Genomic DNA, 26,684 nt, shown 5'->3' on the forward strand with positions numbered 1-26,684 from the left:
TGGAGCTGGGAGGCCACTAACCTCCCAATTACCTTGCCCAACCACAGAAAGTTGGAGATAGGCCTATAGTTACTCAGCTCTGAGGGAGAGACGCATTTATAATCTCTACCATGCCTTCTACAACAACCTCCCTGCCAGATAGTATAAGCCATGTCAGGCAAGGGTCAAGAAAACAGGTTGTAGGTCACACCGTTCCAATCAGCTTGTCCACATTCTCAGGCATCACAAACTGGTACTGATCCAACCTAACCACACAAGATGAGTCGCTAGACACCTCTACATCAGACACTGAAGTAAATTGCGGAGACTGAGTCTAAGTCGGCCCAAATACGAGAGATTTTTTCCACGAAGAATTAATTGAACACATCACAGCGGGTAATCGATAGTTCTAGATTCTGATTCAAGGGAGGAGGGACACATACTAGCTCTCTCACAACCCTGGACAACTCCATCGGACATGAACTTGTGGATGCAATACAGGCAGAAAAGAATCGCTTCTTTGCCGCACAAATCACCTGAGCATAGGTCTCCAAATGAGCTCTATGTTGCAATCTGTCGGATTCAAGCCAACAGATTGCAACATAGTTTATGCCATAAAACCTCCTTTGGATGGACTATTTAAGGGTAGAAGGATGGCAGTACAATATCGTGGTTTCTGTAGAAGATTGAATTGTCCTTGTGTTAGAATGGAGTGTTTGGCTTGAGGATTATTGAGTCCGCCTGAAAAATATATAGATGCTTCCTGAATTGATAATGCTTCCAGACATCAGATCCAGAAACCAGATTAGACATTCGTCTGGCTGAGGTAATAGCAATGAGAAATAAAAGTTTGTACATGAGTAGTTTGATAGCCATGGTAGACAGTGGTTCGAAGGGGGCCTGAGTAAGGGCGTTCAGAACCTTGTGTAGGCTCCAAATAGGAAATCTGTGTGCTACTGGGGGTGGGGTGGGGTGAGGTTAACCACCCCTCATAGGAAGCGCTTGACGTTAGGGACAGAGAGGTCTTGGCATTAGGGCAGAGTACAGTTGAAAGAGCTGACGCCTGCCTCAAGGTTGTCAGGCATAGACCCTTGTCTAATTCAGCTTGGAGGAATTCTAGTAGTTGAGGTGCTGAGGCTTTCATTGGATCAATTTGTTTCATCCTAGCCCACTTGAGGAATGACATCCATGTGATTTGGTAAATATGTATGGTGGACTGGTGCCTGACAGCAAGGATGATGTCTTGCATACGTTTAGAATAGCCCCTGGTGGCTAACAAGGCTCTTTCAGTAGACAAGCATGAAGGTGAAGCCATGACAGATCTAGATGGGACCTTGAATGAGATGGTATGGTCTGTCTGGAAGAGGCCACGGAAGGCTGGCAGACAAGCTGCTGAGATCTGAGAACTAGGGTCGCCTGGGCCAAAATAGTGCCACCAATAGAAGTGGGGAGTGTTGGTCCCAGAACCTCTGTAGGATGCATGGTATCAGTGCGATTGGTGGGAAGATGTATATCAGGCTTTGAGGCCAAGATGTCACTAATGCATCCACCCTGGTGGCCTGGCAGCAGTGGTACCTTCTGAAGAATGACTGGAGTTGATTGTTGAGTGGTGATGCACAGAGGTCCAGTAACGGTGTGGTGAACTAATAGCTGGAACACAGGTGGGTGAAGCTGCCATTCCACCTGCTCAATATGGTGGCGACTGAGGCAGTCTTCCTGAGTGTTGTCTAGACCACGTAGGTGGTCTGCTTGGAGAGAGAGCAGGTGGAGTTCTGCCCATTGGAATAGATGGCTGGTTTCATCCATGAATGAGCGAGATCTCGTAACCCCTTGTCGACTGAGGTGAGTCTTCGTTGTTATGGTCTATCAGGGGTGCTTTCTATCAGCTTCGGCTGATACTTCAGCTGCGTCTTTCTCGAGATCAATGACCTCAAAACAGTGGTACATCTGTTGGTAACCTCCAGACTGGACTTCTGTAATGCGCTCTACGTGGGGCTGCCTTTGTACGTAGTCCGGAAACTTCAGTTGGTTCAGAATGTGGCAGCCAGGTTGGTCTCCGGGTCATCTCGGAGAGACCACATTACTCCCTTCCTGAGGGAGCTACACTGGCTGCCAATTGGTTTCTGGGCAGAATACAAAGTGCTAGTCATAACTTATAAAGCCTTAAACAGCTTAGGCCCTGGGTATTTAAGAGAACGCCTTCTTCGTTATGTGCCCCACCACTCATTGAGGTCACTTGAAGAGGTCCGTCTCCAGTTACCACCAGCTCATCTGGTGCCAAACACGGAGATGGGCCTTCTCGATTGCTGCCCTGAGATTGTGGAATGCGCTCCCTGCTGAGATGCGATCCTCCCCATCCCTGACTATTTTTAAAAAAACATCAGAAGACCCACCTCTTCCCCCAAGCCTTTTCAGCTTTTTAAATTTGTAGTTTTAATTTATACTGTTTTAATTTTATACTGTTTTTAAATTGTTAAATTGTTTTAACCTTTTATATTTGTTTTAGTTGTTTTTATGTTGTTAACCACTCAAAGACATAAGTTTGGGCGGTATACAAGTTAAATAAATAAATAAAATTAATAATAAATGTTGTTCATCCACATGAGAATATGGCAACTGCGGACTCTGTGTAAGAAGTACAGAAGTGCCAGCCTCACTGCCCATAGTTCCAACCAGTTGATGCTGTGTTGAAGCTCATCTGGTGACCACGTGCTTTGGGTGAAGAGTATCCCACAATAGACTCCCCAGCTGGTGTTGCTGGCATCTGTGGCGATTACTACTTGGTGGGAAGCCTGAAGGTACATGGCTCTGTCCAGGGCCGGGGAAGTCCACCACTGCAGTGGTTTCCAGTGTAGGCAAAGTGAAGGAACCTGCAGTGATGGTTGTATGAGGATGTGAAGATATGCATCTTGCAGATAAACTGATGTAAGAAAATCTTCCTCGTGTAGAGCATATAGAATGGAGTGCAGAGTCTCCATGTGGAACTTTCACTTTTAGATGTACTTGTTGAGGGATTTCAGAGCTAACACTGCCCTCCAGGAGCTGTCTTTTTTGGGCACTAAAAATAAAATAGAATAAATGCCTTGACATAAGTCTGTTGATAGAACTCTTTCTATGGCTTGAATTTGATCCACCTGTTGAATTGCCCAAGTCATTTGGCGATGGTTGGTCAGGCCCCTGGAGATTGGCATGGACCAGAAATCTGTAGGAGGGACAGCTTGAAAGTCCAAAATGTATCCTAGGCATGTTATCTAGTACCCACTGATCTTGGATTGAAGCTTCTCATATGTGGTAAAGGTCTGTCAGCCTGCCCCCTACTGGAGGGGGAATGGCATCATTGCTGTGCTGGTTGCTGTTGCTGCTTGTTGAAGGGCCTGGTGAATTGAGGGGCAGCGTAGGAACTGCATTGGCTGAGCAGGTCTCGGCGCTGAGGGTGACTTAGAAGACTGTGGCAAGCGTTTTGGGAGAAGGGCCTGTTCCATCAAGGACACCTCCAAGCAGGCTGCACGGTTCTTCAATGTCTGCTTGGAGAGGTAGTGCAGATGGAACAACTCTATTATGGGCCTTCCCCAGGCAGAACAGGCAGAGTTCATGTCCGAAAACTCCCGAAAAGGGAGTTTTCCGTGGCAGTCACAGCACCTTTTAAAGGTGGTTTTCTCCCTAACCCTTTCCCTGTTTTTACTCAGGGGAGGTCAGATGTTATCACATTTACTTAGGCTTTTTTTTTTTTGCAAGTGGGCATTGGAAATACCATCAATGATGGCTGAGGAGCCGAATCGCCAAGTCTGTGGGGGAAACCGAAAGTAGAGTTGTAGTCCATTCCGAGGTTAGAAGACGAAAGTTTCAAATATTGCCAAAACCAAGGGGAAATACAAAGAGAAGTCCAAGTCTGTGCCAGTAGTTGTTTTGAATAAATCGATAAAGCAAAGATCAAGTTATCTGAGGAGCAAACTGTTTCCAAAAGTCTGATTGCTTTGGCGGTCAGCAAGAAACAAAGGGATGCCTAACCGCCGCTAGAGGGTACTGCAGTCATGTGCAGCCGGCGGTTGCAGGCGTCGCAAAAAGCTACAGAATTCTATCCGAAGCTGGTCTGTGCAGGCACAGAACCCACTCATTATGAATGTCTGGAACCACTATCCAGATGAATTCGTTCTGCCTTGGTGGTTGGCACGCCCTAGGGTTCCAAAGTTGGCACGGGGAGCTCTATTGTCTCTAGGTCGGTTATAGAAACTTCTGCTGGGACAAAAAATGTGTTCAGCTTAAAGGAGTGCCTGTATCCTCTCCTGGGTAACATCACTTTTTTCTTGTCCTTGGTTACTAGAACTGAGTCCACATTCCATGGTTTAAGCCAGAGACCCCTCTAAACTGAGATGTCTGATGTGATGGTGCATGCGGAATACAGCATACTGCCAAGCCTGGCATCTAAACTGCCTTAGCCAGTTTAGAAAGTCCCTGTCTGAGTTTGGTCTGACCAGGGGGTAGCTGGTTGAATAGGTCTTTGGCCCATAGGATGGATGCTCTGGCAAATACAGACATAGCAGCCAACGCCTTAAGTGCAGCAGATTTGGTGTCATGTGATTTACACAGTAGATAATTGCTTCTTTTGTTTTCAGGTGTCTTGAGGCATTCCTCACCCTTTTGCCAGGACCGCTCCCGAGATGAGGGATACTACAGACACATCAACCAATGGTATGGCTAGTTGTGAGTTGATTTCCTCAGAGGAGTTGTAAAATCTGTTTGGTAGGGTACCAAGGTCCTTCGAGAATGCTGGGGCGTCCCACTCTTCATTGATGATGTCTCTGAAAAGGGGAGGAAAAGGAACAACAGATTTAGCACACAATGATGCAGCCAGAAAGACCTCTGATGCCAAGGGTTCAGTTATAGCCCACCACCTCTGGTTTAATTTGTAACGTTTTGCATGCTTTGGCCAACAAAATGTCAAAATCCTCATGCTTTAGTAGTTTAGGGGGAGGACTAGCCGACCCGATTGGCATCCGATGACAATTCCCCTTCTTCCCTAGTAGGTATGGCATGCATCCTATGATTCAGAGGAGGCCTCAGTGTGCGTTGTGGTTCGGGGCACATGAGTGGACGAAGCTGCACTAACAATCTGCCTAGGCGGGAGAGCTGCTGGTACATCAAGTAAAACCTGTTGCACCCTGTTGAGTGGGCAACAGGCTGAAGGGTGGGGTTAGTAGTACAGGAGAGGCACACAAGGAGTGAACCGAAATAGGCCTGTAATGTCCCAAGGATGGAGGGCATGCTGGGAAGGCATCAAGCAGGGGCTGCATAAAGATCTGGTTAGGCCTGGGAGGCAGCCTGTGGAGAAGAGGAGAGGAGGCAAGTAGCAGTGGGTACCTACTTCGACTATGCCCACGAAGACCCCAAACATGGTCACAGGGATCAGCAGAGAATCTGCAGTCACTTCTTGAAGATTGGTACGTGCTCCACCTCCTGCTTGGCGTGTGTGGACAAAAGTGGCCTCACTCGGTGCTGGTATGGGATAGCAAACAGCACTAGATAGCATCAAAGAGCAGGAGATATCTCTGTTTTCTCTTGGGCCTCCAGGCCATAGATGGAGCAGCAGAGCCTCTGGGGCCAGTTGGGGAACAGGGATGTCAGGCGCTGCCATAATGATGGGGTGGGGGACACTGCACAAGCTGCTGCGGGTCTGGTAATGCCGTTTTGCTTGGCAGGATGATCAGTAAAGCCCCTACCCTGTGCACCTCACCCGTGACCAGCTTCTGGATCCAGTTGGATAAATTCAGGGGCAGATAATCTCCATGGAGGATGGACAGGAAGTCAAAATAGGGCCAGGTATAGCCAGGCCTTGTGGCAGTAGGGTAGGAGGTGGTGGGGACCATGGTGCAGTCATACTCACGATTACATCCTGAGGTTTAGTTTAGTTTATCATTGATAGTAATAAACTAAACTACATCCTGAGGAGGCAGCAGTGTTGGGTGATCCCGGCAGGGTGGCTGGGTTGGGAGCATCTCTTCGCTGTGAGGTGGGGGCTTGTGTGTGTTTGGTGGTACTTCTGCCTCAGATTGGGGCTGGGACTTGTGGCTGGCAGGAAAAGCACAGTCTATTATGGACAGCTCCTCTTGCTCTACCTCCTGGTACACCAGCGCCTGAATGGTTATAGGAGAGGTTTTCCTCGGTGGTGAAGAGTCCTCCTCCAGGGAGGTCTGTGTAGCTTGTGCTGCCATGAGTCTCACTCTCCTTGAGGAACAGTCGGTGCGAGAAGGATCAGAACACCTTTGTGCACGTCTGGGGCACTCTTGTGAAGCGGCGGGGTGTGCTCTTGGTTGCAGTCCCTTCTGCATGTTCTTCCCTAGCAACCATCAGAGCAGAGTCCTCCAAAAGGGAGAGTATTGGTGCTGTCCGCTGCATGATCTCAGGACAGGAAAGTGTGGGGAAACAATTTTTTAAAAAAATATATTTTTAGTTTCATTTTTTGTTTTAAGAATATGAAACACAGTGGAAGGCAAGAAGATGAACGAAGGAAGAAAATTCGAGCAAAGAAAAGTCAAAGAATAAAAGGGAAAATGCTGAAGAATGCTGGAGCTCTTTGGAGACCTGTTCAGAGGAGCGAGGCAGGATAAAAACTGGGCGGTCCGAGCCTAGAAACACCATGAGAGCCTAAAACTCATGAGATCCTCTCTGGGAGCAATTGTGCGTGACAACCAGTGTTCCCTGTAAGAAGGATTCTCAGATGTTGACTACTGCAACTCCCACTATCCCCAGCTGCAATGGTCTTTGGCTGAGGATTATGGGAGATGTAGTCAATAACATCTGGGAATCCATCTGATACTTGTGACAACCCATTTAGAGGGATACCTCCTAGGATATAGGAGAGAAAGGGTATAGCACCAGGAGTCTAGAGTTCAACTGGAATTGCCAATTTACTGTGTCCATAGTGAAGTGGTTGTTCTCCACAAAGCTTGTCCTAAGTGAAACGCAGCACCAGGCAGTAGTAATCCTTTTTGAAATTCTATGCCAAATGCGTTTCAAACGTCGTGGTCTTCATCAGTGGCAATAATATTGACAAATCATGCTCCCATGTAGTACGTTTATGTAATACAAATATATGTACACAAGACCATGCTGACACACTTCCTCTAGTATGGCCCTTCCCCTCAAGTTGCGAGAAAGTTTTGTGATTTCATACGATTTTAATACTTAACATAAATCTGCTATTATAGATATTTTATTATGTGTATTATAGATATTTATATTAGTATTCAGGGATGCTCTTTGTGTACCAACACATTTTTCTTGACACCCTATAAGGTTTTGTGTTTTCACCTGGTTAGAGGTACAGCCTGTTAACACTCTGGTGTTTCTTGTCCATACTGAAGGTATAATTAAAACTAAAGAAGGGCATGCCATATGTGATTACAAATGATGTTTCAGGGAAGCAACCTTTAATTATATAATTTCCCATGGTCACCCGGACCCAGTAGCAGGACAGGGGAGAGGTGAGGGCAGAGGAATAAAAGTTTAAACAGTGGCGAACTTAGCAGCCACCAATTTTTGTTGTGCTCTCAAGAATACCGGCGGAGCCCCCATCCCTCCTGTTCAGTTGGCCTCCAGCAAACAACTGTTTTTCACTGCCATTTAAAGTTGTATTTCACCCACCCCCGAGCAGTGCTCACCACCCACTACCGCTTCAACCTACCCCATGCACACCAGGTTAAGAATCCCTGGTATACAATATTATGGAAACTAAATACATACAAACTAAATACAAATTGGTTATTAAGCAATTTGTATGTGGTTTATAAATCCTTGAAAGATAATCGGTCTTGGGAATTTAGTAATGGAGTTCCAATCCTATGTATACTTTCTGAAGTAAACCCCATTGAACACAAATAGGACTTACTTCCAAGTATGCATAGGATTGTGCTGCAAGTGTGGACATTTATTTGACAATTCAATCTTGTCATAGGAAGAAAGATAACCTTCTATCCTGAATATTGGACTGAAAAAGATTGTTCAGTGTAAGGATAGGATTTAGATTTATCAGCCAGTAACCTCCAACCGGTCCTTGCTCCAACTATGATCAAAAGGAGATGTCTCTTTTTAAAAATACTCACAGAATTTAAAGCAAATTTGCCCATAAGTGGTTGCAAATAAGAGAGCTCAAGTGTTCTTCACCCTGAAGTTGCTCATCAGTGTCTCTCCATCTAAGTACCTGGAAGATTAAAGAAGTATGATAGGTAGCAGATCTAGAAAGTTAAAAATCCACTTTGTTTTATAGGCAGTTGCATCCTTTGAAGTGAAATTCTAGGTTTTACACAAGCCCACAAATGATACCAAATACCAATTTAGTGGAAATAATTAGATGAAATAGTTAAGTGATGATCCCCATCACACATATATCAAGCATGACAGGACATTCCTTTTAAATGTATTACTTTGCTTTGCCTCCATTCATCTTGCTCTTTCCTTTTCATTCAAATAAAAGCTTCCTGTTCTTTTATCAGAACTTTTAGTTGCACCTAATGGCACAGCACGGAAGCAACCTGCCTAGAAAGCAGGAGGCTGTTGGTTTGAATTCCCACTGGTATGTTTCCCAGAATATGGGAAAGGGCTCTGTGAGCACCAGGGGTCAACACTGACTTGATGGCACAATTTTAGTTGCACCAGTCCCCATTTCAGTTCTTATTCCCCACTACATTCCCACACAGTAACCTTTATTCTTAGAAGTGCATCACCCTTCCCATAGAAGTTTAAGTCTCTAGCTAAATGGAGCACAGTTCTGTAATATCTATGCCATGTTCAAAGTGCTGATTCTTATTAGCAGGGGAGAGCAACTGGCCTTATTAAACTGCAGTACAGCACTCCTCCAGTGGCTGTTGCTGGTGTCTTTCTTGTGTTTCTTTTTAGAGAGTGAACCGTTTGGGGAAAGGAACCTTCTTATTTTTATTTTATTTAAACTGCTTCAAGAACTTTTTCTTTCTTTCTGAATAGCGATATATAAATAATGTTGTCCCCTCATTCACCTCGCAGTTCTTGCTCAAAAAGTTCTGCTCCGTTTCTTAGGCAAAGTATACCAAGTATACCTTTTCTCTCTCTTCATCTGTTTCCCTTGCTTCTCTCACTTTTTCAGTTTTATACAGGTATAGCAGGCTTAGCTTAGATGAGTCAGTGATAACATCCTTGTATTTTTTAAAGAAAAAACCCAGTAACTCAGATCACATTCATCCCCACCGCCCAAGTCCACATGCCTGAAGAGCACTACACTAGATTGTTCATATATCTGCAGTGTACTTTGCCTGGTCATGAACTACAAACTAGAAGAGTTTGCTAGAAGAGACCAGTGATATGGAGCAGAAACGTTCTCCATAGTGGAAAACTTCTCTGCTGCTATATTTTTCCTACACAAAGTTTTCCACTTCTAAAAATGCATTGTTTCATATAATTAGTAATGATTGGATGCAATACCAGTCAAACTGAACAGATTTAAAACTGTAATTAATTACAACTTATATAAATTATATAATTTTGTAAATTATGTAGATTGGTCATTTTTAGGTGACTATACCTGTTAAGGTATATATTACCTATATATCACCCACAGCTTTTTGGACATGCCAAAATTAGAATGTTAACATATTTCATGGCTTCATTTCTTTTTCATTGTAAAAGCTCATGGTAATGTACATTTTATTTATATATAACCTTGCTAGAGAATTCATAGAATTTTAGAGTTAGAATTCATAGCTCCTACCACAGTCAGAGGAGGAGTTCACTGGGATGAATCCTTGACTGTAAGGGATTCACAATAGGCTGCCACCATCCACTTTATTTAATGTGGGAAAACCCACTCTCCATATAAGATTGGAGGTGGTGGTGGGATAAAGTGGAAAACCCCTCCCTAGAAGGGCTGAGCAGTCCTAGACCTCCAAAGGTATGTGACTAAGGCAGACCCACAATGAAGAATAGCACATTTCACCAATGAGGGTTTATTATTAGATTAAAAGAAAAACAAGAATATGCAATAAGAACAATTGTCTCTTCATAAACCTGTGTGTGATATTGTGTGTGTGTGAGACAGAGACAGAGAGACAGAGAGAGACAGAGACAGAGAGAGGTATTTCTCCCCGATTCAAGCAATACAATAAAAGAAAATAACTTCCTTCACACATCTAACTGAACTGGTCCCTATCTTATTACTCACAGGCAGGGATCTTCCTGCTGTCCCCAGCCTCCAGGCCGTGGCCATCCCATTTACCCAGCAGCTTCTCAGTCAGCTGTTTCTTCAGGGAATTCTTGGGACAGAACAAACAGCACCAAGCCTTCTCTTCTTCTGCTGGTGGCTGTGAGTGTCGTTCCCGCCCAGTACTCTGGATTGGTCCTTCTGTTTTGATTTTCCCGGGCTTTCCCCCTTATTAGGAAAGGCCCACCGTCCCAGTAGTTGCTCTAAGTGAAGCCAAGCTCTCCTTCAAATCCTTCCTATCATTACAGATAGGAACTTTTTAGTCCAACCCCCTGCTCAGTGCAGGAGCTGTTACAGTATCCCTAACAGACAGTTCTGTTTGAAAGCCTCTAAAGAATATTCCTTGCTTCCTTAAAATTCTCAATCTGTTGGTTCTAATTCTTAGAACCAGATCCTCAGGAGCAACAGAGAAGAAATACACTCTTCCTTCTGTGTGGCAGCCCTTCAGATAGAAGTTCTCTCCCTTTGCCAAATATGGTTGCTTGCCTGGGTCGCTTGGAAAGAGGAAACAATTTAACTAAGGACTCTCCCCAACCCCAGCCATACTCTTAGTCACTGCAGTTCACTACTCTCAGGAAAAAGAAAAGCAGTCGTTGAATGAACTATTGAGTCTACTAATACCAGAACTGGCAGCAAGCCATTTCTTTGGCTAACAGAATGGGCTTATAATAAAATAGATGGAGGATTTCCCCCCTTTTTGCTGGCTGATTTTAAGACTATAAATTAAGCAGTCCTTACCTCTTTTGGTGCTTGTGTTGACAAGATATTTCCCTCCAAAAAATGCCCACTGGCATTCAAGCTCCACAAATTTTAAGTGCTTCAACAGTGATCTCATCTGTACGGTAGAATTTCCTGCACAAGTAATGAAGAATTGTGGCAGCTTAAATGCATTTGGGAAATACATCTACAGGCATACAGAGAAAGGTTATAGGAACAAATTACAATCAATTATCTTCAATCTTTTCCCCTATTGAAAAAGGAAAGTTGGGAGAGTCTTTTCACAGCTTCAGTTTAAGTACAAACTTAGCCTGGAACCTAAAGTAAGTAGAAACTTAAAAGTCCCGCTAGGACAGGGAATGCATTTTAACCTAAAGTTTTGATGTATTTTCAGCTACTCAGATTTTTTGCCTTTTGTTCAATGTACCACAGCACCTACATTTTGAAAATTATGGTTCCTAAATTTAGTAATTGATTATACAAGAAAATGTCTGTGGATACAACCCTAATGCCTTTATCAGAATTTTACTTTACTGCAAAGATACCCCACCCCCCGCATTGACAATAAGTGATTGAAATTTTTGTTATCTACTCAATCAGTGTTCCCTCTCATTATAATCAGTGAGTGAAAAGAGTTTTGTTCTGGGTGGCAGTATAAAGGTAGTGTGCGCACATATACACACACATAAAGAAATAATTAATTCACCAAAAAATTTTGGGCGTGGGTGGGAGCTGCCTAGCAAAGGTGAGACTGCAGCAGGTATGTGCGAGGTTCCTCTCTAACTGTTCAAAGATCTTTTGAGCCAGGAGAAGCAGGGTAGCCAGACTAAAACAGAGAAGAGTTGGTGGCAACAGAACAATGGGCATTGCCATTACTCCTGCTTCCATGTGCAGTTTTTCCAGCCTGACCACAGGGCCCCCAGAACGATTTTAATATTAGAAGCTGTTGGTGCTTGCGGAGGGGGGGGTGGGCACCAAAAGTTGCCAACTCCAAGAAATCTGAATTGCTAAACATGGCCTCCAAAACATTTTTTTATTATTATCTCTTGTTTACACAGTCAGACAGGTGTTATTGACTGGTTTGTTTTATCCAGACATCGAGTCCTTCCCAAGGACCTGGGATGGCTGAATTTTATTGTCAGTTGTTATAGATATCGTCGCAGAATATAGGCTGTTCCCAGTAAAGCTGCTTTTTGTAATTGGCTGATGGTGATTTCTGTGGCCCCTATGGTGTTGAGGTGCTCTTCAAGGTCTTTTGGAACTGCACCCAGGGCGCCAATTACCACTGGGATTATTTTGGTCTTTTTCTGCCACAGCCTTTCAATTTCAATTTGCAGATCTTTGTATTTGGTTATTTTTTCTATTTCTTTTTTTCCTATTATTATTATTATTATTATTATTATTATTATTATTAACAACAACATTTATTTCCCGCTTTTCCTCCAAGGAGCCCAGAGCGGTGTACTACATACTTAAGTTTCTCTTTCACAACAACCCTGTGAAGTAGGTTAGGCTGAGAGAGAAGTGACTGGCCCAGAGTCACCCAGCTAGTTTCATGGCTGAATGGGGATTTGAACTCGGGTCTCCCCAGTCCTAGTCCAGCACTCTAACCACTACACCATGTTGTACTCCTGTATAACACAGGTATTGCGTTTCTTGTATGTCTGGAATCATGCTAGTGCAGCAACAAACAAATGTACCACATTCACGAGTAATTAAAATCCCAAGAAGATATTTGATTTAATACACAGAAAGGTTAAAGGGAATTTAAAGAGATTGTATTAAGACAGGCTAAAGGAAATTTAGAAGACATAGTGAAGGGAATTTAAAGAGATCACTGGTGAGAGGCTATCATATACGGAGGTAAAGAACACAAACTGGGAATAAAATTAGGTTTGTAGGCTCATGATGGTGCCTGGAAGCCTAAACTCTTTGGTAACAGAAGCACAGTGCAAATATCTGTATTTGGAAACCTTTGCAGCACCAAAAATACAAAACTATACAAGATGGGGTGAGGAATTAATGGCTATCACACAATATATGAAGGAAGAGGGAGCAAAGGAGGCAAATGGGAATTGGGGAAAGGAGAGAGAGAGAGAGAGAGAGAGAGAGAAGGAACACACAATTGGAAGGGAAGAGAAGAAGCTATAGAAGTAAAGGAGGCAAGAGGGAGATGAGGAAAGGAGATGGCGAGAGAAGGAACATAAAATTGGAAGGGAAGAGAAGACCCTGTGCCAGTCTGGCCGAGATTAACCCAGACCCACACAGTATGGTATAAGTCCATCAGCTTAGGTAGCACTAGGTTTTCCCCAGCATGCTTCTTTATTTACAATGTACTGTGATATTACAGATGGCTTGGAAACTGATCATTTTGTTTAAAATGGGCTGCTTGTATATGCTCAAGGCCACTATTCTTACATCATTTTTTAAAAAAGGCTCTCTCTGGTTAGGAGTAGCTCTGCACATGCTCAAAAGCACTCTACCCAGTGTTCTCTCTAATTTTCTTCATCTATGTGCAGAATGAATTTTGTTCTGGGCGGCAGTATCAAAGCACTGTGTGCGCACATGCATTCAGAGTGGGGCCAGATTCAACCTGAGAAGGATCTAAAATTAACTGAGTGGACATCGAAAAACTTGTGAGTGCACACATATGCACATACCTTAGAGGGAACACTGACTCCACCTAAGGTTATTTTTAAAGTGAGAGGCTCAAAACACAGGAAGAGCAGAGTTTGTATTTCCGGGGTGGGGTGGGGGGAGATTGACAGTGACATGGAAAAATCCAGAGGCTCTTTTGTCCCTTTCTCCTTGCCCTAGAATCCAAGGTTGCAGCCACCTCCATCTCCCCATGCCTCAGACCAGCCAAGCCAAGGGCAGGGTCCTTACCCACGCATGCATCATCCCCATAGCCCCGCAAAACGAGATGAAAAGAGGTGGAAAGAGGCTTAGCTGCTGCTCACTAGCCCCAATGCATGTGCACAACGAGTGCCTCAGAAGCAGAACCTACACCAGGCAGCCTTGACAAGAACAAACTTCCCACTCCCAGGCGCCTCTGACTGGCCGGACAAGGGTTGAGACTCATAACCAAGCTCAGGAGAGGAAAGCACTTCTGGAAGCAAGACAGATACACAAGAGATAAAAAAGAATGTGGAGACACACAATTCTCAAGAAATATTGAGGGGGAAATATTGAGATAGGTATAAAGCTAGGCTGTTCTCAACAGTTCCAATCTCAAACCCTTATATACAGTATGTCGAACTGGAAGTTAAGAGTCGGAAATGTTGGTATGTAGCCAGGAGGTGCCATTAATGCCTGCAGATAATTTGACTCCAGACCTTTTCTATTTCTATGAGGAAGACAGAACGGCGGGCGCAATGGAAGGTGGGAGAAGCGGAGGCGGTGGGTGGGAGAAGTGACTGGGACTGGAGCCAGGCAAGGACCGGAGTTTGAGGTGATGGGGGAAAGGTGGCGTGGAGAGAGCAGTAGCCGCAGAAGAAGCAGCACTTTCTGGGAGGGCCAGGGCAAGTGAGCGACTCTGAAGGATTGCTGTGAGGGGGCTTGGAGAGTGTGTGCCTGCATGCAGCCGCACAACTTAGAGGGAACTGTATACTCAATACAAAAAACACCCTTAATACAATAAGCAACATAACTCACCTAATTGTGAAAATCAGTACTCCCAGATTTTTGGTGGAACTGGGTCCTTATAGGTAGGCAAGATGGTCCCATTTCCCCAATATTTATATCTATATATACTACTTAATTTTACTAAGTAAAAATAGCCAACTTCTAGCATACACTTCTGTTTTAAATTATAAGCTTTAAGTGACATACTGTTGTGACTACCAATAAAGAGCAATATGACATCTGAAGCTCACTGTAGCTACTGAAAACAACCATGAAAAGGAAGCTGTACCTTTGATTAAAGTGTTCTTAGAAAAGCAAAACATAGCTTGGATACCAAGCAAAGTCAGGTTTCAAAGTCAGGTTTCATAGCAGAGGAGAGCTGGTCTTGTGGTAGCAAGCATGACTTGTCCCCATAGCTAAGCAGGGTCTGCCCTGGTTGCATATGAATGGGAGACTTGATGTGTGAGCACTGCAAGACATTCCCCTCAGGGGATGAAGCCGCTCTGGGAAGAGCAGAAGGTTCCAAGTTCCCTCCCTGGCTTCTCCAAGATAGGGCTGAGAGAGAGATTCCTGCCTGCACCCTTGGAGAAGCCGCTGCCAGTCTGTGAAGACAATACTGAGCTAGATAGACCAATGGTCTGACTCAGTATATGGCAGTTTCCTATGTTCCTAAAGTCAATCCTATACAGTCGTCCCTCACCACCCTCGCCAACCACAACCTGAGAATCCGCAGTTTGGAGCTTTTTTTTAAAAAAAAAAAATATGGGCGATTTTTTGGGGGGGGTTTCTGGGGTCAGGGCATCATTTCCAGGGGTCATAGGGGATCCCCCCCTATTTTTGTCTTTATTTTTTTAAAGGTACTTCCCAACTGCGATTCCCCTAACCCTGGTTTCCCATTCATTTCAATGCCTTGTCAACTGCGAATTCGCCATCCATGAGGGTTTCTGGGAATGGAACCCTCACGGTTGATGAGGGACGACTGTACTACCACAAATAAAGTTTTTCAAAAAAGTAAGTTTTAAATAAAACACTCTGAACGCACAAAACAAGAGAATGGGACAGAATTTCAGGTGCCTGCTTTCCATTCTGTTCGCAGGCAACAAAAACAGCTTGCGCTTCAGGTGCTTTCACTGATTAATTTAAATATGAAAGGGTCTAAGGTTCACATTGTGGTTTCTGACAGCCTAATGCTACCACTTAAAAGGAAACCACTGGGCTATTTGTTTAGCAAATCATAGTCAGTTTTCAGTGGAAATGTTCAGAGAGGTGAACAGCAGCTCATAGTGACAACAATCAGGACAAGTATATTGTGCCTTGTAAGTCTGAAAAGATCTCAAATTCCTGAACTTATGAAGTACCTGGAAGTCTTGCAGCCCAATACTAAACAACATTTACTCAGAATTAGGTCCCACTGAGTTCAAATGGGTCTTATTTCCTAGTAAGCATGTTTAAGACCCACAGCTTTGTAGAGAAACTAATTTCATTTAAGAGTAAAAGCTGTAACTTCTTCTGCTAGCAAAAAGAACATATCTTGACTTAAGATTCAATCAGTTTATAGAAACAGTAGGCAGCCACTCTCTCAGGGAGTCTATGAAACACACACGCGTGCATGCATTACTGTATCTAGGCACTGGATTAAACTCTCAGCCCCTTTACTACTGCTATCTACAGAGAATGGATGCCCAAACAGTTGTTACATTCATACCGAACAGCAATTTGCCTGGCAGCATGGAATACAATACACCCACCTCTACCCTGTGAAAATTAGGCTATTTTCTGTATCTGTGCACAGAGCAGTAGAAGACCTAAAACATGCACCCCAAAATTCACTTGCCAGCTTACCAGTGGTGAGTGCCCCCAGTTCTCAGGACACCCAGCACCACACAGATCTCTTCGCAAGAGGTCTCATTTACATTGCCATTTTTAAGATGGTAGGAAACAAAAAGAATCCTTTCTAAGCAGTAGGAGATGACTTCTCCAGTTTCTTACCATCTCCATTACAAGTGACAGAAGACCTACATCTCTCCTAAGGCCTCTTCCTGTGTGCCAGAAAAGGATCTGAGGGGAGATTGGTGGCGACCATAAATAATGGCTGGCTAGTGAGCTAAGCCTAAATGTGTGGATCCCTGAACTAGAGTATCATCATAATTAACCTGTCCTGTTAAAGAGTCAAAGAATTATGTTGTCATCTCATCATCCTCAAAAGAGAGAAGAAAGGTAAAGTGTACTGTCAAGTCAATTTCGACTCCTGGAGCCCACAGAGCCCTGTGGTTGTCTTTGGTAGAATACAAGAGGAAGTTACCATTGCCTCCTCCTGTGCAGTATGAGATGATGTTGCTGCTGCCCAATATAGTACCAGTGGGGATTCAAACCAGCAACCTTCTACTTGTTAGTCATGCATTTCCCTGCTGCGCCATTAGGTGGCTGAGAGAGAGAGAGAGAATGGCATGTGGAGAAAAAGAGTGCTTTTCTGCTTTTTGAAGTGCTTCCTTCTGAGTAAGATTGCCTTTTTCTTTTTGGTAGGAGCACTCCTTTGCCTAACAGACACATGACACACAGAAATGTTGCAGATGAAGCTTTGCCTAACATAAAGAGTGAGAGGGAAAGCTTTGTACTTGTTTGTAAGATCTGCATCCACTACAGGTGCCACTGCCTTTAGAGATAAGGTGGGTAAACCACTCCCCACAGAGACACTTGGCTGTTACTGACGTTACTGGCTTTTTGACACCAAGCAATGACACTCAGGTTTTTGATGGGTGGTTTTATTCCAGCTCTTCATGGTTAGTTTGTGATTTTAGTAGTATGCTATTAACATCAATGTTAAAAGATTAATTTTTAAAGCTTGTAATTCACTGGACAAACTTCTGCTGAAAGTTTAAGAAAAACAAAGTGCTGCTGTTAAAAGCAGGAGGAAACCACTCATACCAAAACAAAAATGAAAGTGGTAACCCCTAATCCTAGAGGTTTCAAACACTAACATGAGAAGAGGCAAACAGTATCTACATTATGTGCCTGCACAGCAGACTTATGAAGAAACAGTCCTTTAACAGAGTCTTTTAGCACTTCTAAAAGCTAACAGCCCAACATAACTACAGCCCTGCTGGATCATGCCCAAGGCCCATCTACTCCAGAATCTTGTTTCACACAGTGGCCCACCAGATCTGCCTTTGAGAAGCCCCCGGCAAGAGCTGAGGGCATGCCCTCTCTCCTGCTGTTGCTCCCCTGCATCCGATATTGAGAATCATCTTGCTTCTTAGGCTGGAGGTGGCCTATAGCCCTCAGACTAGTAGCCATTGATAGACCTGTCCTCCCTGAATTTATCTAAACCCTTCTTAAAGTCTACTGTGCCATAAAACTTGCACAATCCTTTGCGTGTTTACTCAGAAGTCACACTGGGTCCATCAGTGCTTACTCCCAATCACTGTAATTGTTTAATTGTTAATTCTTATATTGTTTTTTAATTTGTTTTTTAGCTCTTTACTGTTTTAGTGGTGTTTTAATTGTAAACTGCCCTGAGCCATTTTGGAAGGGCGGTATACAAATCAAATCAAATCAAAAAATAAACAAACAAATAAAAAAACCCCACAGGACACAATGCATCCTGCATATGACGAAGTGGGCGCATATACTAAGATCAGCGTGTTACCCTTTAAGGAGCTACAGGGCTGTTTTGTTGTTTTTACCGGTGGCCATGGAGTTTACCGCAGCGCGGCACCAGTCTCTCTCTCTCTCTCTCTCTGTGTCTCTCTCGGCTACTGTGGTGTTCAACAGCCCCAATGAGAAGACCAACAATGCTGGGTAAATCTTCAGTGACTTTATTTTCAGCTTTCTTGTTCAAGACTCCACACGACACTGCTAGCTCTCAGCCAGCTCCAAATATATACTCTCTGGAACCAGCTGCTGACCATTACAAAGGGTGGGCTCTCTAACAATTAGCCCGTAGTTAAAATTATACAATAAAATAACATTTAATACAGCTGAAACCAATTATGGCACCGAAACCGTTAGTACCGTAATTATCCTAATAAAATGGTCTCGCGATATTTACTCGCTTGGACATAACATCCCTTCCCCCTTAGATAGCAACATAATCCTTCCAATACCTCGGGGGCCCACGCTCTCTTTTGGACCGCCGGGGAGTGTTAACAACCCTCTCCGAGCTTAGTTCTGTTGCTGGGGCTGCCACAGGCTCCTGACTAGCTGATTCAACAGCCTCGGATTGCTGCTCAGTTAGTTGCTCTAGTTCGTGTGATTCCTCTAGGTCAACCACCTGTTCTTTGTCACCCTCTGGCTTACTAACCTGCCCACTTTCTTGTCCACCATCTCCATTGGTCACCCGATGCCGCAATTGCTTGGCATGACGCCTCCAGACCTGCCCAAGTTCTGTTTGTACTCTATATGAAACAGGGCCAGTCTGGTCCATTATATTACCCTTAGTCCAGGCGGGACCAGAGGCATAGTTCCTGCAGTGGACCGGCTGGCCCACTACAAAACGCTTAGGCGATGCCACCCCGATGTTTGTACCTCTGTCTTCCATACGCCCTGGATCTAATTTATCCAATAGGGTGACTGGCTTTCTCCTCATGAGCACCTCTGCCGGTGACTGACCTGACACCAAGGGCATAACCCTATAAGTTAGGAGGAATTGGCACAGATGTAGTTCTAAATCCCCTGGCCCCATGCGCCTAAGCGCTTCCTTTGTAGTTCTTACTAGCCTTTCTACCTGCCCATTCGTCGCTGGATGAAAAGGGGCCGAAGTTACATGCCGGATTGCATTCCTGTACAAAAAATCCTGGAACCAGGGGTTTAACTAGGTTGGAGTGGGCCCTGAGACAAGATTCTTAAATGGGCCCCCCCCGCCGAGAAATTTTTTAAAATAATAATAATTATTATTATAATTTGATTTCTATACCACCCTTCTAAAAATGGCTCAGGGCGGTTTACAAAGAGAAATAACAAACAAATAAGATGGCTCTCTGTCCCCAAAGGGCTCACATTCTAAAAAGAAACTTAAGACACACACCAGCAACAGTCACTGGAAGTACTGTGCTGGGGGTGAATAGGGCCAGTTACTCTCCCCCTGCTAAATAAAGAGAATCACCGCGGTAAAAGGTGCCTCTTTGCCCAGTTAGCAGGGGACTTTTATTCTCACATTTGAGAATAATTTGCCTTTAGGTGGCAATCGAAGAACATCTAGGCAAATTCTTCCAGCAGAATCAATATTGGGATGTTAAAGACAGACTGGTGGCTAGTAGGAACCAAAGTCTTCAGCAGTAGCAGGCTTGTTGTGAACTCCTTTCTTAGGGCAAGACTTATTTCTTACACTTCAGAAGTTACCAAAACACTTTCATTCCATAGGGCTTTTGAGATAGGTAAATGCTACTAATAGGGCAGGAAGGGAGAGATTATCCCCCACTTGACTGTGATGTGTAGTTTTATTTCACATTTTGTAAACCTCAATACAGGGGGACCAGTTTACTTAAATAACACATATTTAACAAAGAAAGCTTCATTTTGACACACAAGTACCATCTTGCAGGCATCTCAGAAGAGCAACAAGAAAAGCAGCCAAAATAGTTTTTAACCATCTTACATCATGCTGAATTAGATCAACAGAAGGTAAACATTGAAGACCTCTCAATGATCATAATACTCTTGGAAAAGAGTCCTGCCTCCATTGATCCAGAATATTACATACCAGTCCATTTCCTATACTCTCTCCTTTGCAGACCACTACCAAACCAAAGCCAAACCAAAGATATTCCAGCTGTATGCTTTCCATAAACCACACAGCAATCAGTGGCTGTAAATATTAGCACTGAAATGTGTTAGTTGGCTGAGAGAGGGAGGGGTGGGTAAATGAATACATGAATGAATGAATGAATGAATAGGATTTCTTTTAGCTGGGAAGAATAAGGTATTTGATATATTCATTAAATTGCTCAAAGGGGGTTTGATACTGCTTATGCTTTTTTATTATTGGACTAGCAGGTACATTCAATTTACCTGACATTTTTTTCTGCGCAAAGTGAAGTAAATGGTGGTAAGAAGCAAAGACAATCAAATTCCATTCCCATTCAAATTAAACAAATAAAAAGGCATACAGACCAGTGTTTTTCACTGCTGTGTCAGCAAAACACACTACTGCATTTTATGGTCCAAAAAAGTAACAGTCCAAAAAAATTAGCAATGGTAAATGCAGGCGGGTGGGCAGAAAACAGGCTGGGAGGGGAAAAAACCCCAACTGCATTGCACGTTAGCTTAAAAGAGGCAAACAACAGGGGACTGGGCTAGGGACCATGTGGGCGGGGGAGGGGGAAGGAGACCAGAGGACCATGCGGGCGGGTGGGCAGAAAACAGGCTGGGACTCGGGGGGGGGGGGGGGAAACCCCAACTGCATCGCACTGTTCTCCTAACCTGAGGACTGCTCCTGCTGCTCCTTCTCCATCAGGATTAGGACAGTTGCTGTTGTTGCTTTGTTTGTTCACTCAGTGAACTTCACTGTTTCTCAGCCAGTGTGTTCTCCAGGCAGCCGGCTGTTAATCATGTGACTCTCTCCACGTGACACAGCCAGCCAATGGATGGGGTAGGTGCTGGGTGGGAGAGAGCCTCAGAGGGGCCCCACCAAGGGTGGACTTGCGACAAATGACAAACAATGGAAATAGAGCGAGGTGAGAAAATGCCTTCAAAAGAAAGATCGGGTAGGCGCTGGGTGGGGGGAAGCCTCTGAGGGGCCCCTCACAGCGTTTGATTCACGGAGAAAACAACAAGGAAATAATGCCGGAATAGCGCCAGAATAAGGAGGAGAATTTTTTTCAAACTAACTTCAAAGGGAAGATTGGGTGGGGGAGAGCCTCTGAGGGGCCCCCCCATGGCGGGGCCCCAAGACAATGGCCTCCCCCTGCCTAATTGTAGTTACGCCCCTGCCTGGAACTGAGCAGACGTAAATGTAGAAGCATTGTCCGTGACCAACACATCTAGCAACCCAAAAGTACTAAATAGTTGCCTTAACTTTCTTATGGTGATAGTAGAAGTTGTGCCAGAGACTGGAAAGACTTCTAGCCATTTAGAATATGCATCAACAGCCAGCAAAAACATTGTTCTTTTGAATGGGCCTGCAAAATCCACATGGATCCTGGACCATGGTCCTCTTGCAGTATCCCACTCCCTATGTGGCAGTTGCGGCTCCTCTGGCCTCGATGCCTGACAATCCACACAACTCCCTACCCATTTTTCAACATCTAAATCCAGCCTGGGCCACCAAAAATAGCTCCGTGCCAGTGCCTTAGATTTCACAATTCCCGGATGGCTAATATGTAAAACCTGCAAGACTCTCTTCCTTAGAACCTCCGGTATCACAACTCGCTGACCCCATAGTAAACAACCACGCTCTAAAGAGAGCTCATCCCTTTTTTGATGGAAAACCCTAAACTCATCTGATGGGGGCTTGACCGGCCATCCCTTCTGCACCCAACCCCACACCCTGGTCAACATCGGGTCCCTGCCTGTTTCTCTGGCGATCTCCCCCGCCGTAACAGGAGGGCTGGGTAGTGCCTCTATCAACAGAACTTTATGCCCGGCCTCTTCCAGTTCCTCACGAAGGATGGGGGATCTAGATAATGCATCCGCATGACTGATAGCTGCCCCAGGACGATGGATCAAACTAAAATCATACGCCTGCAAAAACATCGCCCAGCGTAACATTCGGGGTGACAGAATTTGGGGGGTCTGTTTCCCTGGCACAAAAATGCCCAGGAGGGGTTTATGATCTGACACTATGGTAAATTTCTGCCCATAGATGAAGCCATGGAACTTCTTTGTCCCTGCAATAATCGCCAACGCTTCCCGGTCTATCTGTGCATAGTTCCTTTCAGTCTTGGTCAATGACCTGGAGTAAAAAGCAATTGGCGCCTCTAACCCGTTTCCCAAATCATGGCACAACACAGCCCCGACACCTACTGGGGATGCATCGCATACTAACAGTATGGGTTTCCTAGGGTCGAAATGAGTCAGGATAGCTTCTGACGTTAGTAAACTTTTTACCCTTTTAAACGCCTCCTCCTGACGGGGTCCCCAATGCCACACCGTTTGTTTCTTGAGTAAGTGATGCAGCGGTTCAGCCCATGCTGCTTTCTGCGGTAAAAATGTGTGATAGAAATTAAGCAACCCCCAAAACACCTACAGTTCCGTTTTTGAGGTGGGGCAGGGGGCCCCCCAAATAGCTCGAACTTTGGACTCAGAAGTTCTAATCCCCTCAGAAGTGACCCTGAAACCCAAAAAACTCCACCTCCTCAGTATGCAAAACACATTTCTCTTTTTTTACTCGCAACCCCGCATCCTGAAACCTTTGCAACACTTCCCCCAACTTTCCAGCCAGTTCCCTCTTATTTTCTGCTGAAATGAGAACATCATCAAAATATGGCAGCACCCCATTAATTCCCAATACCGGAATATGGCGCCCCTGCACGTCATGTAAAGACACTTTAAGCGCACATAGACGGGGACGGGCAGCAGGCAAAATCTTCTGGAAGTCCCTCTGTGAGATAATTGAGTAAGACGTTCCCGAGTCAATCTCCATCGAGGTAGGTGTCCCTTGTATTGATACACCCACAACAAACCTCTCTGTAGCCGCCTGCACCCTAGATTCCCTTTGGCGGGCCGGGGTAACCTTGGACACAGACTGGTCCCTCCACTGGTGATGACCATCACCCCGGCGCCCTTCCGCTCTCTGCCTGCAAACTTTTGCTATATGACCCCATTTCCCACAACCGTGGCACTCAGCGTTCTTAAACGGGCACTTTGCACGCACATGGCGGTTGCCACACCCTGCACATGGGGTGGTGGAACCCTTAGTGCCCCTGCCAGTCTTTTGGCGCACCTTCCCCACGTCGTCTTCGGCCTCGCTGGAATCAGTGGCTGACTCAGGGCTTCCCTGTCTTTGTACAGCGGAGCCCCCAACACTCACTTCGGCAGTTCTCTGCTTGAAAACCTTGACTCCCGAATCCGCAGCTTCAGATGCAAGGGCCTCCTTCAGAACTTCTGCGAAGGGCAAACTCTCCTGCTTCAAAAACCGCCTCTGTGCCGCCTCATCTGATAGTCCCAGCAGTAACCGGTCCCGGAGGGCTTCCTCCAGTTCAGCCCATTGGCACAGAGCAGCCGCTAAACGAAGTGCTACCGCATAGTCTGCAACAGACTCTCCCGGTTGTTAATCTCGTCTGTGGAATGCCAGCCACGCCGGAAAGATTGACACCATAGGTTTGAAATGGCCCCTCAACGTGACCAAAATGTCTTTCAGGGACACAGTCGCGATGTCCCAGGGCAACAGGAGATTCACCGCCAACTCCAAGGTAGGCAAACCGCAACGGGCGAGAAAACACGCCTTTTGTCGTTCCTCACCGTCTATCCTTTCAGCAACCAAGAAGTTGGTAAATTGAAGTTCATAAAGTTTCCACTTATCTGGTTCCGAGACACAAAACGGCCCAATGTTGGGTGAGTAGGAACTCATCCTCAGACCCTTGTCGCCAATATGTGGTGTTCAACAGCCCCAATGAGAAGACCAACAACGCTGGGTAAATCTTCAGTGACTTTATTTTCAGCTTTCTTGTTCAAGACTCCACACGACACTGCTAGCTCTCAGCCAGCTCCAAATATATACTCTCTGGAACCAGCTGCCGACCATTACAAAGGGTGGGCTCTCTAACAATTAGCCCGTAGTTAAAATTATACAATAAAATAACATTTAATACAGCTGAAACCAATTATGGCACCGAAACCGTTAGTACCGTAATTATCCTAATAAAATGGTCTCGCGATATTTACTCGCTTGGACATAACAGCTACGTTTGTGTAGCAGGCGAACAGGGCTGCTGCCACCCCTCTGCAATCAGCCTCCTTGAAGGGAGGGCCGCTTGGCTCCTTCCTCCGCCTCAGAGACTTGCATTTCCCAGTCCTTGTGGACCAACTCGGAAGCAAGCCCCGCCGGGTTTAATGGGACTTACACCCAGGTAAGCGTGCACAGCCTCACAGCCTCAGCTTAACTAAAGCAAGGAGGCGGTTTGTGGAGCCTCCGCGACATTCCCAGCGGAAACCCTCTCGGAACAGCTCCACGAGTCGGAGACGCTCCGCGCAGAGGAAAGAAGGACCCTCCGCGCACGATCGCCCTGCTCTCCCCCTCACTTGCCTCCGCGATCGAGCCGCAATGGCTGCCGTTGGTCGATTCCTCCAGTCGATCGCTCGCTCACCTCCGTGGATCAGTGAAGCACCCAAGCCTCGCACCCGCGGCGACATGTAGACCGGGCTCCGCTCCTCTCGGCCCGCCCCCAACCCTCCACAAATTGCGTCCAAAATAACCGCCAGAGCATTCAAACTCCAACATCCGCTCGCGTCACAAAAGCCGCCAAGAGTGAAGGTCCGCCCTCTCCGCCCCGCCTTCAGAATGCCGAGGACGAGTCTCCCTCCTCATGACGCTAAATAGCGTGATCCATTGAGTGGCCGGCCGGCTACGGTTGCTAGGAGGCTGCTTGGTGCTGGAGGGGCGCCGTCAAGCGAATGTTCGGCGGTTGCTATCCGGCTGCTTATTGTTCTCCGGATCTCCCCCTTCAGGAGACGGGATGCGGCAGGTCGAAGCACTTTGGCCCGCTTGAATCTGCCTGCTGCAGAGTGGAATATGCGTGGCTGCATTTGAGCATGCCCACACACAAGAGTATATTTATGATTACTCTGTTTGCATCTCCCCTTGGAATAGGTTGGGATGGGGCAGCCACAGGCGGGTTACATACCCGCTTCATTCTTGCATTGCTCCACGCAAAAACCCGAAGGTGGTTCTTAACCCAATCCTGTGCTTGTAAGATCGGAAGTGTCTCATTGCATTCAGTGGGGTGCGCTACAAAATAAAAGTTCATAGGGTCGCAGCCTTTCACTGTAGGCTGCCCATGTTTAATTCTGTCCATGTTTTTCTGCCAGTGTTTAATGGAAATTCTGTCCATGTTTACTGGGAAGTGCATGCAAGTTCAGTGGGGTTTTCTGTGTCTGGGAGGTATTGGACTGCAGCCTTGGTTTGCATGCTGAGCAAGGCTATGCAGCATGCTTACTCGTTAAGTTAAATCCCACTGGATTTAAAACTCATTTAACTCAATGAGATTTTCAAGTATAGGATTGGGTTTCAGTGCTTTCGGTGGTGGGCGGCTGAGGGAACTAGAGTTCCTTGTAAGATTGGGGGAGGACTGAGACCTTTTATATGATTGGGAAAGGCAGTTGTTGTAGGCAAAACTGCTGATGAGGGAAAAGGTGTAGCAGCTCATTCTCTAGTAAGTAAAGTGTGCCGTCATACTTTCATTCAAAAACTTGTGTGAAGAACCATGTCTTTACTTTCCCCCTAAAAACGGTCAAGGGGGAGTAGATGTCAGCCAGGAGAGAATTCCAAAGCCTGGGGGCAATGACTGAGAAGGCCCTGTCCTGCATGCTTGACAACCATCGACATGTGGAGCAGAGCCCCCTCTGATGATCTCATCAAGCAGGCAGAAACCCTTGGATGTAGGTGGTCCTTTAGCTATCTAGGGCCCAAACCTTTAAGGGCTTTAAAGGTCAAAACCAGCACCTTGGATTGGTCCTGGAAACAAATTGGTAGCCAGTGTGGCTCTTTCAGAATGGATGTAATAATATGATCCCAACAGGCAGCTCTAGATACAATCCTAGCTGCCGCATTTTACACTAGCTGCAGTTTCTCAATATTCCCCACGAAGAGCATGTTACAGTAATCCAGCTGCAACGTGACTAGGGTGTGGGTAACTGTGGCCAGATCTGCCTTCTTGAGAAAGGTGTCTTTAAGGTTTAGATTCTATGATAGCAAATTAGAGTGGATTCATGGTGTGTCATTGAAAATCTCATTTGCTATCATAGAATCCACACTCAGAATACCTCAGAAACAACAGAACCCTGTACGCCATGGGTTAGAAACCCATGGGGGTGGTTGGCACCCTATGTGCACTACACCACCACTCGCTCTGGGCCACCCCAGCACCCCCCAAGTGCACGTATGGGGCTGCTGAAAGCTCCATTCTATTATAACTTATGAGGAAAAACCTTAAAGACGCATAAACTTCAACAATTCACCAAAAATCAGCCCTCTGCCCAAATCCTT

General features: G+C 45.4%; 1 protein-coding gene, 1 long non-coding RNA gene and 1 pseudogene across 8 annotated transcripts in view; 1 reads left to right on the top strand and 2 right to left on the bottom strand.

The window, feature by feature from the left end:
* The window catches only part of LOC128339238 (uncharacterized), a 48,148-nt gene extending 41,012 nt beyond the window's left edge, over positions 1 to 7,136 (top strand). The window contains exons 3-4 of the long non-coding RNA XR_008312920.1: positions 4,593 to 4,668; positions 6,447 to 7,136. This is a non-coding gene — a long non-coding RNA (uncharacterized LOC128339238). The remainder of the gene's footprint in view (positions 1 to 4,592; positions 4,669 to 6,446) is intronic.
* Positions 1 to 26,684, bottom strand: part of G2E3 (G2/M-phase specific E3 ubiquitin protein ligase) — a 108,093-nt gene that overhangs the window by 49,583 nt on the left and 31,826 nt on the right. For 2 of the 7 annotated variants that reach the window (XM_053282816.1, XM_053282815.1), the window contains exons 1-3: positions 23,511 to 23,675; positions 10,943 to 11,056; positions 8,079 to 8,176 (exon numbers count right to left, since the gene is read on the bottom strand). The gene's annotated coding sequence lies outside the window, so the exon portion shown is untranslated. Of the gene's footprint in view, positions 1 to 8,078; positions 8,177 to 10,165; positions 10,481 to 10,942; positions 11,057 to 20,962; positions 21,100 to 22,588; positions 22,690 to 23,510; positions 23,676 to 26,684 lie in introns of those variants that run through there. The other 5 variants (XM_053282809.1, XM_053282811.1, XM_053282810.1 and 2 more) reach the window with 5 other exon arrangements.
* On the bottom strand, positions 18,454 to 24,832 carry LOC128351622 (uncharacterized; annotated as a pseudogene).

Source organism: Hemicordylus capensis, chromosome 1 (assembly GCF_027244095.1).
Source record: "Hemicordylus capensis ecotype Gifberg chromosome 1, rHemCap1.1.pri, whole genome shotgun sequence".
NCBI classification, from domain to species: Eukaryota; Metazoa; Chordata; class Lepidosauria; order Squamata; family Cordylidae; genus Hemicordylus; species Hemicordylus capensis.